The 11,112-nt window shown below is 44.7% G+C and overlaps 1 protein-coding gene and 1 pseudogene across 4 annotated transcripts in view; both read left to right on the top strand.

Moving 5' to 3' along the window:
* The first annotated feature begins 473 nt into the window (after positions 1-473).
* ATF7IP2 (activating transcription factor 7 interacting protein 2) overlaps positions 474-11,112 on the top strand; it is a 54,981-nt gene continuing 44,342 nt past the window's right edge. For 2 of the 4 annotated variants that reach the window (XM_072753871.1, XM_072753874.1), the window contains exon 1: positions 630-734. The gene's annotated coding sequence lies outside the window, so the exon portion shown is untranslated. Of the gene's footprint in view, positions 735-11,112 lie in introns of all 4 variants that reach the window. The other 2 variants (XM_072753873.1, XM_072753872.1) reach the window with 2 other exon arrangements.
* Positions 2,435-4,980, top strand: LOC140598069 (glyceraldehyde-3-phosphate dehydrogenase pseudogene; annotated as a pseudogene).

Below are 11,112 nucleotides of genomic sequence, written 5' to 3'. Positions count from 1 at the left end.
TTTACCACACAACTGACCCTTGTTCGTTGGGTCAGCCTCGAGCACAGAGAGGGCACACAGAACTGCCTGGACGCACAGCAATCCCACCGAGGGCCATTAACCGCCTCAGGACACTCAATGCAGCCTGGGGGTGGGGGGGTGCATGGTGGGTGGGGGATGGGGGGTGGGTGAGGGGCAGGTTCCCAGGACAAACTGCAGGAAACTCCAGAAAATGCCACTGGGTGGGCCTGGCCCGCCTGCCCGGCTCGCACAATTTAAGGAGCGGCCCCCCCCAACTCCGCAATCCCGGTAAATAAAATGCTAAAGGCCAGAGTGTGAACATTCAAATGTGTTTTTGCAAACAAGGTTGCCCTGGTAACGCCAGCAGCGTCGCACGAGCCCCGCGGAGCAGCAGCCCGGCCCGGCCCGGCCCCGCCCCTCTCAGGCCCCGCCCCCGCCCCGCCCCCGCCCCCGCCCCCGCCCCCGGCGGCTATGGCGGGGAGCGAGCTGCCGGCACCCCGCAGCCGACTTCCACACCTCCGGCCGCGGCCCCCTCCCAGCCCCGCCCACTCCGCCCGGGCGCCCCTGATTGGCTGCGCCGCCGCACGCTCGCGCCGTCATTGGCCGCGCCTCCGGCGGGGGGCGGGCGCGGGCAGACTCACCTCGGCGCGCGCTGGCTGGAGCCTCATTGTGCGCGGCGCTTGCTGTCGGCGGGGCTGCAGAAGCGGGAGGCGGCGGGCGCGGCGCCGCCCGAGGTACGTTGGCGCCGGCGGGAGCCCCGCGCGAGAGCCCCGAGCGGGAGCCCCGCGCGAGCGGCGGTTGGCCGGGTCGGCGGTTGCGCGGCGCCGCGCGCCTCTGGAGGGCCGGGCCGCAGTGACCCGGGGACGCCGCGCGAGCCGGGCGGTCGTGGTCGTGGTCGCGGTCGCGGTCGCGGCGGCGGCGGGGCGGGGCGGGGCGGGGCGGAGCGGCCCCGGGGCTCCCACTGGCGAGGAGATGCCCGCGGCGGGCGGCAGCACGGTCCGCGGCGCTTCCCGAGGGGGCGGGCGGGGGGCGGCGGCGTGCGCCCCGCCGGGGCGGGCGGGGGAGGGGCGGGGTCGCGCCTCCCGAGGGACTCGGCGGCGGCCCGGGAATCCAACTTCCGCGTAAGTACCGCGTCGGGGGCGCGGCTGGGCGGGCGAAGCGGGGGCCGGGGGCCCGGGACGCACGGCGGTGGGGGGCGAGGCGCGGCGGGCCCTGCTCTCTGGCCGGGGGTCGGACGGCGGGGCTGGGGCGCGGCTGGGGCGCGGCTGGGGCGCGGCTGGGGCGGGGCTGGCGCGCACGTGGCTCCAGCCCTCGCCGACGTGCCCCTTCCGCCCTGGCTTTTAAGGCCCTCGGTGAAAGTCCGTGCCGACCTCCGGCTCTGAGATTGCTGTCTGCCCCCGACCATCGGCCCCCGCATCCATCCCCCCATCCACCCCATCTATCCCCCATTCTTCCCCCGTCCACCCCCTTCCATCTCCTCTCCAGCCCCCATTCTTCCCCCATCCACCCTCCCTCCATCCCCCCATCCAGCCCCCACCATCCCCCATTCTTCCCCATCCACCCACCCTCCATCCCCCTATCCAGCCCCCCTCCAGTCCCCATTCTTCCCGCATCCATCCCCCCACCACCCCCTCCATCACCCATCCACCCCATCTATCCCCCATTCTTCCCCCGTCCACCCCCTTCCATCTCCTCTCCAGCCCCCATTCTTCCCCCATCCACCCTCCCTCCATCCCCCCATCCAGCCCCCACCATCCCCCATTCTTCCCCATCCACCCTCCCTCCATCCCCCATCCATCCCCCATCCAGCCGCCATCCATCCCCCATCCACCCCATCCATCCCCTATTCTTCCCCCATCCACCCGTCTCCATCCCATCCATCCCCCATCCACCCCTCTCCATCACCCCCATTCATCCTCCCCTCGTCCATCCCCCTACCGGCTCTGCCTCCCGTTCTGGCAAAGTTGGAGGAAGTGTGCAGGGCAGAGAGGGCGAAGCAGTCGGTGTGCGCTTCCGCCTGCAGGCCGACAAGGGCTTGAAAAACGTGCCTTCCCGCGCCGCCTTGCCTGTTTGGGTGCCTAAAAGACGAAGCCGCTGCCTGTCGGAGGCCCCTTAGAAGGGAAGCGGTGCAAGGGCTTGCGTCCTGTCCTCCGCAGCCGGGCTGTGCCGTCTCGGCAGGCTGGGCGTCCGGTCCGTGTTCGCCCCGCGAGGATTTTGTCCTGAGTCTGACTCGTAGCCCTTTAAGCAGCCCGCGAGACGCAGGTGTTTGCCAAGCAAGCGGTGAAGAGCAGTCAAGGCGTAACTTCTGTCCCGGGAGAGCTATTGAGAATGCAAAAAGGCAGCGCCTCTGGCCTCTGAATCGAGGATTGATTACGTGGAGTTCAGGCCTCTGCGAAGTAGGCCTGCGTGGTGTGCCCTGCAGTGCGGCTGGAGAGTTGTTGGGTCTGGCCCCAATCAAAGTCGACCTAACGCGCAGTCCTGTCTGCAGATTTTTACAGACCTCCTAGGGCCGACCTCTGCCCCCAAACAGAGAGGCACGGACAGTGCCGTGTCGGAAATGAATTCCGTCTTCCAAGACCTGGCGTGTCTGGCTGGGTACATCTTGAATTCTGCTGCTTTACCTTACTGACGCGTGTACGTCACCTCGGCTTTCTGTCCACTGTATTTCCTTGCTACTCAAAATCTTAAATTTGGTGTGAAAATACTGTGTGCCCCCCACATCTTTGCTTGTGCATGCCCTGTAATTATCTTGTAGTGGGTGGGTACAAATGTATTGCATTTCATGTAATCAGATTTTTCGTCATCTGTTACAAGTAAAGATGAATTTTATAACTGAATGTGCAAGAGTGTTAATTCTCATTAAGTTGAGGAAGATTATATTAAATCTAAAAAAGAACTATACCTTATTTTGTCTCCTATTCTTGCATCACTTACTCAGTCCTCTGACCTTTTTTTTTTTTTTTAATATGTTATTTAAGAAGCGAGCAGGGGAAGGAGGAGGGGCAGTATGAGAGGGACAAACAGAATTCCCTCCTGAGCGCCGGAAATTGACTCGTGACCTGTTCCCGGGACCCTTAACCAATGTAGCCACCCAGGCACCCCTGTTCTCTGAGTCTTAAACTGTGACATACACCTTTAAATGTATTACTCTAGACTCAGGTACCTAACTTCTTATCACTCTTCAGCTTTACCAATCTCAGTAGGACAGAAAGATTGTAGTCAGGCAATATTTGGAGAGAAATAACTGACTCTCTGGTAGGGAGAGATAATAAGATGTAGTTTGAATTTTTGAACTCCTGATTAAATTTCGTGGGATATGAAGGATGTTCATTGACAAACCTTACTAAATTTAATGATGTAGATGCACTAAATATATCTAATGCACTAAGTGTACTGTTAATATACTTCTGTGACTCTATGGTGTACAGTGCTGCTGATAGGAAATAGCTATGGTAAAAGTTGCTGAGGGCTGTTTTTGGTACTTTAAGGGAAAAATAACCCTGGTTGGCTTTCGAGGAGTTAATTTTCATACGGTTGCATACATTTAATCAGCATTTTATAAAGCTGTATGAGCATCATCTTCCTTAGGATATAAAAGTAAATAGCTCTGCTCTCAAAGCTCATTACTAAAAATATGTTTGTAATGGAATATTCGCATAAGGAAGTCATTCTCTTGGAGGAAGGCGTTATTGAAGAGATGATCTTTAAACATGACCTTGAAGGAGTGGGGAAAAGGGAAAACGATACTTGACAGTTGTGGTTAATTTTAAAACAGTTAAGGATAGAATTATAGGAAATCAGGAGACATCAATAGCTTCAGGAAAAACAAGATCTAATAGGAAAGATAATGTAATCATGATACTCCGATTATATAGAAAATATTTGCCTAAAACTTAAATATTAGCTATAAATATGATAAGGCATATAGGGTGTAGAAAAGAGCTAAATCTCATCTGTAAATATAGGGACTTAATGGTTAGAATTTGTAACTCCAGTAACTAGTGTGAACATATTTTAATATCCTGAGATATAAAACAAGTTGTTAAATTATTTAAAATTGCCACTGGGCATTAAGGAATGCTGACAAGCAACTACTTCATTTTATTATGAACACCTTAGACTTTTATGGTATTAAATTGTTAAAATTTTGAAGTTAAAGCAAAATTCTGACAGCACTTAGAAAGTGGCTAATGCAGCTTCACGATGGTGAAGGTCAGAGTGAACGGATTTGGCCGTATTGGGCGCCTGGTCACCAGGGCTGCTTTTAACTCTGGCAAAGTGGATATTGTCGCCATCAATGACCCCTTCATTGATCTCAACTATATGGTGTACATGTTCCAGTATGATTCTACCCACGGCAAATTCCACGGCACAGTCAAGGCTGAGAACGGGAAACTTGTCATCAATGGGAAGTCCATCTCCATCTTCCAGGAGCGAGATCCTACCAACATCAAATGGGGTGATGCTGGTGCTGAGTATGTTGTGGAGTCCACTGGGGTCTTCACCACCATGGAGAAGGCTGGGGCTCACTTGAAGGGCGGGGCCAAGAGGGTCTTCATCTCTGCTCCTTCTGCTGATGCCCCCATGTTTGTGATGGGCGTGAACCACGAGAAGTATGACAACAACCTCAAGATTGTCAGCAATGCCTCCTGCACCACCAACTGCTTGGCTCCTCTAGCCAAAGTCATCCATGACCACTTCGGCATCGTGGAGGGCCTCATGACCACCGTCCATGCCATCACTGCCACCCAGAAGACCATGGACGGCCCCTATGGGAAGCTGTGGCGTGACGGCCGAGGGGCTGCCCAGAACATCATCCCTGCTTCCACTGGCGCCACCAAGGCTGTGGGCAAGGTCATCCCTGAGCTGAACGGGAAGCTCACTGGCATGGCCTTCCGTGTCCCCACCCCCAATGTGTCAGTTGTGGATCTGACCTGCAGCCTGGAGAAAGCTGCCAAAGCTGCCATGGACCACACCTAGAGTTGTAAGGATTAGTTTATACTCCTGAGATTGTCACTTGGGACAAGTTGGTCAAGTTTTGTCATTTTGTTGACCATTGTATACCCTGGAAGATAACCTTGTCTCTTCATAATTCCTTATCAGACTTATGCTTTCAATACAAGATTTGAGTCTTAAAATCTGAGGATTAAATGCTGGCTCCAAACTGTGTTTCCTTGAACAAGTTTTATAGGGTAGCTGAGGCTGGTTGGTTTTTTTAAGTTTCACTTTTTAGTAAAGGGAAGGTAAAGATTTGGTCCAGTGGATTTTTAAAAATATAACAAGAATTGCTATTTTAGGGTTGATAATGTACTAAGATACTATCAGCCAAAAGCATTATGAGAGATTTCATGATGAAAACCAATCCATCACCAGCAATAGAGAAAATAAATCAGTGTCTACTAAAAGCTTCAAATTATATAAAGGGAAAAAAACAATGATTAAAAGAGGTGGACAAACCCACAATCAGTGTTTTTAATAGCTGGAAGATTTTGAACAGCACAACAAAAAAATCTGAACTAGTTGGTGTTTACATATAATAATACCACCCCCAATGATGTTAGAAGACATATTTGCTCAAGTATATATGGAGCTTTTGGGAAAATTAACCATGAACTTAGACTCAACAAATAAGAAGATTGAAATCATTTTGGAGGATATTCTCCAATTATGGTACAATTAAGCTAACTTTCAACAGAAATATAAATAGGGAATCCACAATTACCTTGAAATCACAGATCACAGAAGAAATTATAGTGGAAACTAGAAAATATTTTGAACCAAATGTTAAAATTGAGGTAGGGTTTGTCAAAAAATGTGGGATTCAACTAAAGCAGAACAAGAGGAAAATGTTAATAGCTTTACGTGTAAAGTGAGGAGGGGAAAAGGATGGAAAATTAGAGATCTGAGTTTTCATCCCAAGCTGGAAAAAGAACAAAACCTGAAGAAAATGGAGTTAAAGTGTTAACAGGAGGTTACCTGGGTGGCTAGGTTGGTTAAGTGCCTTTTACATGGATCATGATCTTGGGGTCCTGGGATTAAGTCTTGTGTCAAGCTCCCTTCTCAGTGAGGAGTCTGCTTCTCTCTGTCCCTCTGCCCTGCCTCTCCCCCTTGTGTGCACACGCTTTCTCTCAGATAAATATAATCTTTAAAGATAAAATGCCAACAGGAAATGATGAACACTGTGTACAGTAGGAAGTCAGGAAAGCCAAACATCAGTGCTTTGAAAGTATTGATTAAATAGACGAATTTCTAGTAAGAATGATGAAGGAAAGAAAAACCCTACATCACTAATATCAAGGATAAAAAGAACACTACACCAGGCTCAGTGAAGCCTTGCTGGCAATAAGGGCAAAGGACCAGTGGCAGCAGCAACAACAGCAGAGTCCCTGTGCCAGACAGCCACGGGCCAGAGTGACTTCAACCTGCTGGACCACTGGGGCCGGGCCTGCTGCAAAACCAACTTCCAGTGCCTATGGGTGCAAATAAGATGGTATTATAGTGAATTATTTCTCACATTTAAGAAAGAAGTAATACCATCTGTAAACACAAACTCTTCAGAAAGTCTTTTATTTAGACTTTTACGAGGTCACCATAACCTTGGTGTAAAAACCCAGTAAAGGAAAATTAGACTCCTCTCTCTTAACATTGATGCAAAATTCCTAAACACAGTGTTAACAAATTGAATCCAGGAACATGGAATATCTAGGAATAAGATACAGTAAATAATTTAAAATATGTATCAGTGTGATGCAAAATAATGGAAATTTATAAAATATATAATCTCAGATTATATGATCATCTAAATAGATATAAAAAGATTTGATTAAATACTACATTTATGATAATTAGAAATAAAGGTGTGATTATTAATGCAATAAAGTGTATCTCAAAAATTATTACAAAAAACATATTTAGAGATGAAGTGCCACTTGTCAAAGTTTGATTTGATGAGAGAAACAACACTAACAGCATGCCTATTCATATATTGGAGGTTTTAAATGTAGAAAGAAAAAATAAGGATTAGCAAGAAAAAATCATGACATTACCTACATAGAAAATTCAAAACGAGTAAATCTAATGAATTAATTGGAGATGTGATCAATTACAACACGGATTATATTTCTCTAATAGGCAGAACTGTGAAATTTTAAAGACTTTTTATTCATTTGAGAGAGTAGGAGCACAAGTAAGGGGGCAGGTGAGAGGGGAAAGTAGACTCCAAGCTGAGCAGGGAATCTAATGTGGGCCTTGATCCCAAGACCACAGGATCATGACCTGAGCTGAAGGCAGATGCTCAACTGAGCCACTCAGGTGCCCCATAAATATGAAATCTCCATACCACTTACAAAGCATTTTAAGCTAATAACTAGGGCATTAAAGGAAGGAATAGAGAAGCAAAATATGTTGGACATAAAAAAGCAAAAAGTAAAATGAGACATAAACTATCAATAATATCAAATGTGAATGGATTAAACAATCTAGTCATAGATTTTCAGACTGGAGGAAAAACAGCATCCAAGTATATGCGGTCTGCAGGAGATACACTTCAGTTTGAAGGATACAAATATGTTGAAAGTGAAAGGATAGAAAAAGATCTTTTGTCCAAAGAGCAACCATAAGAAAGTATGGTTATACGGATTTCAGACAAAATAGACTTTAAAACAAAAATTTAACTAAAGATAAAGGAGGATGTTTTATAATCAAAGGACCAGTCAGTCCTTCAGAAGTTAGAACAGATATATATATCTGTATATATATATATACACACACACACACACAGTTATATATATTTATATACACATGTATACATATGTTTGTGTATTATATACCTAATAACAGCACTAAAATATGTAAAGCAAGTATTGACAAGAATTGAAGGGAAAAATAGACAATTCAGTAATCATGGCTGGCAGCCTCAATACAGCACTTTCCTAATGGATTGAAAACTAGTCAGGAGATCAGTAAGACTTGAATGACACTATGAACGAACTAGACCTAAGAGAACATCTTGTGAAACAGTAAACAAAATAACAGCAGAAAACATTCTTCTCCTGTATATAGAACATTCTCCAGTGCAGACATACGGAGCCAACAAACCTCAGCAAACTTAAAAGGATTGAAATCAATGAAGTACTTTCTCTGTCACGGAATGAAATTAGGATTCAGTGCCAAGAAGAAATTTTAGGAATTCAGAACTATATGGAAATTAAACAACCCCTGAATAACCACTGTGTCAAAGAACTCGTCAAAAGAAAATAGGAAATATTTTGAAATGAATGAAAATGACATAACATACCAAAACATTGTAGTGAAATTAAAGCAATTCTTTGAATTGTAGTTAAGGAGCCTGAGTGGCTCAATCAGTTGGGTGTCTGACTCTTGGTTTCAACTCAGGTCTCAATCTCAGGGTCCTTAGATCAGGTCCCTGTCCCTCATTGGGCTCTGCACTCAACAGGGAATCTGCTTAAATCCTCTCACCCTCTCCCCTGCTTGTGTTCACACACATTGTCTAAAATAATCATTTTTTTTTCTTTATAAAGGAAATTTGTAGTGATGGATACCTATATTTAAAAAGGAGTTCTTGGGGCACCTGGGTGGCTCAGTCCGTTGAGCATCCAAATCTTGATCTCAGCTTGTCTTGATCTAAGGGTTGTGAGCTCAAGCCCCACGTTGGGCTCCATGCTGGACTCCCATTACTTTTTTTTGTTGTTGAAGATTTTATTTATGTGTTCATGAGAAACAGAGAGAGGGGGGGACAGGCAGAGGGAGAAGAAGCAGGCTTCTCGCAGGGAGCCCAATGCAGGACTCGATCCCTGGACTCAGGATGACGCCCTGAGCCGAAGGCAGACAACCACTGAGCCACCCAGGCATCCCTCCATTACTTTAAAAAAAAAAAAAGGTAAAAATAAAAGTTAAAAACCTCAAGTTAATAACCTTTTAATCTTAATACAAAAAGAAGAGCAAACTAAACCTAAGTCAGCAGAATGAAGGAAATAAAGATTACAGCAGAAAATAATAAAGTTAAGAAAGAAAAATACAGAAAATCGAGAAAGCCAAAAATTGTTTTTCAAAAAAAGGTCAAAGATTGACAAACCTTTGCCTAGAATGACTATGAGATTCAAATAGCAAATCAAGACTGAAAGAGCATTAGTACTGACATTCCAGAAGTTAAAACAATTACAAGAATACTGTGGAACAAATCACTTCTATTCCAGCCAGTTAAATAGTTGAAATAGACCAATACTTAAAGAGACTCAAATGAACAAAAACAGACTCAAGAAGAAATAGAAAATCTGAACAGGCCTATAACAAGTATAGGGATTGAATTAGAACACAAAGAGAAGCTTCATATCAGGTAGCTTTATTGTTGAATTCTACAAAACACATAAAAATAACAATTCTTTACAGATTTTTTTTTTAAGAAACAGAAGAGGAAGGAAACCCTTCCCTAATCATTCTGTGAGGCCAGGAGGCCAGTATTTTCCTGATAACAAAATCAAAGACCTCGCAGGAAAACTACAGAACAATATCTCTTGTGAATATATGTAAGAATCACTAACAAAAAACTAAAAAATTCAATCCAGCAACACAGAGAAAGGATTATACACCATGGCCAAGCAGGATTTATCCCAAGAATGCAAGGTTGGTTTCACAACCAAATAAATTAGTCTACCATATCATTAGAATAAGGAACAAAGAAATATGATTATGATAATAGATGCTAAAACATTTCCTGACAAAATGCGATGCTCCTTTATGATAAAAACATTAAATAAAGTTGAGATAGTTGGGAAACTCCTTAACTTGATAAAGGGCATCTGTGAAAAATTCCACAGCTAAAGTATAAATGATTAAGGGTTTTTCCCCTGAGTCAGAACAAGAGGAGGATGTCAGCACTTGCCACTTCTATTCTCATTGTACAGGAGTTCCTAGTCAGGGTAGGCAAGAAAATGAGATAGTAGGCATCAAGACCGGGAAGGAAGAAATAAAACTACTGACACGTGACAGCATCTTTTTTGTAGGAAATCCTAAAGAACAACTCCTCCCCCCCCCCCAAAAAAAACCAGATAAAAACAAGGTCAACAATGCTGCAGGTCAGATCAATATATAGTATTGTTTGTATTTCTATTGTACTTGCAATGAACAGTCCAAGAATGAAATTAAGAAAAAAGTTTCACTTACAACAGTATCAAAATGAAGTGCAAAACTCTAAAAACTACAATATACCTTTGAAAAGAAATTAAACATCTAAATAAATGGAAAGACTTCCATGTTCATGGATCAGAATACCTGATAGAATTGAGGTAGTTATACTCTCTAAATTGATCTATAGGTTCAACACAATTCACTGTTAAAGTCCAGTAGGCTTCTTTGCAGAAGTTTTGATCTGATCCTGGAATTCATACACATATTCAAGGAACTCAGAATAGCTGAAACAGTCCTCAAAAAACAAAACATAAAGTTGAGAACTCATCCTAAATTTAAAATTTAACAGCTACAGCAGTTGAGACCTATATATCAGTGGGATAAAATTGAGAATTCTGAAATAAACTTAATATTTAAATTAATCGGTTTTGACAAGAGTGTCAAAACAATTCAGTAGGGGAAAGAATGGCCGTTTTAAATGGTGCTGGAACACCTGTCCACATGCAAAAGAATAAATGGATCCTCTTCACGCTATTTAAAAATTAAAATGGATCAATAAAATTTTACAACTATTAAATCTTCATGTCCTTGGATTAAGCAGTGATTTTTTTTAGATCTTCTACCAAAAACTCAGCAAAAAATAAAAAACTTAATTGGATTTTATCAAAATTAAAAACTTGGGGCACCTGGATGGCACAATTGGTTAGGCCTCTGGCTCTTGGTTTTGGCTCAGGTAGTGGTCTCAAGGTTGTGAGGTCAAGCCCCACATTGGGCTCCACACCTAGCTTGAGGTCTGCTTAAGATTCCCTCTTCTCTGCCCCCCTCCATAAATAATTATATGTTTTTAAAAAGTTAAAAACCTTAATTTTTCAAAGCATATCATCAAGAAATTGAAAATAGAATGTGTGAAAACATTTGCAAATCATATGTGAAATGGGACTGAAATATAGAATATATATATAGAAC

Source organism: Vulpes vulpes, chromosome 3 (assembly GCF_048418805.1).
Source record: "Vulpes vulpes isolate BD-2025 chromosome 3, VulVul3, whole genome shotgun sequence".
NCBI lineage: Eukaryota > Metazoa > Chordata > Mammalia > Carnivora > Canidae > Vulpes > Vulpes vulpes.
Note: the sequence above shows the minus strand (reverse complement) of the source record. Positions and strands in the feature narration are given on the sequence as shown.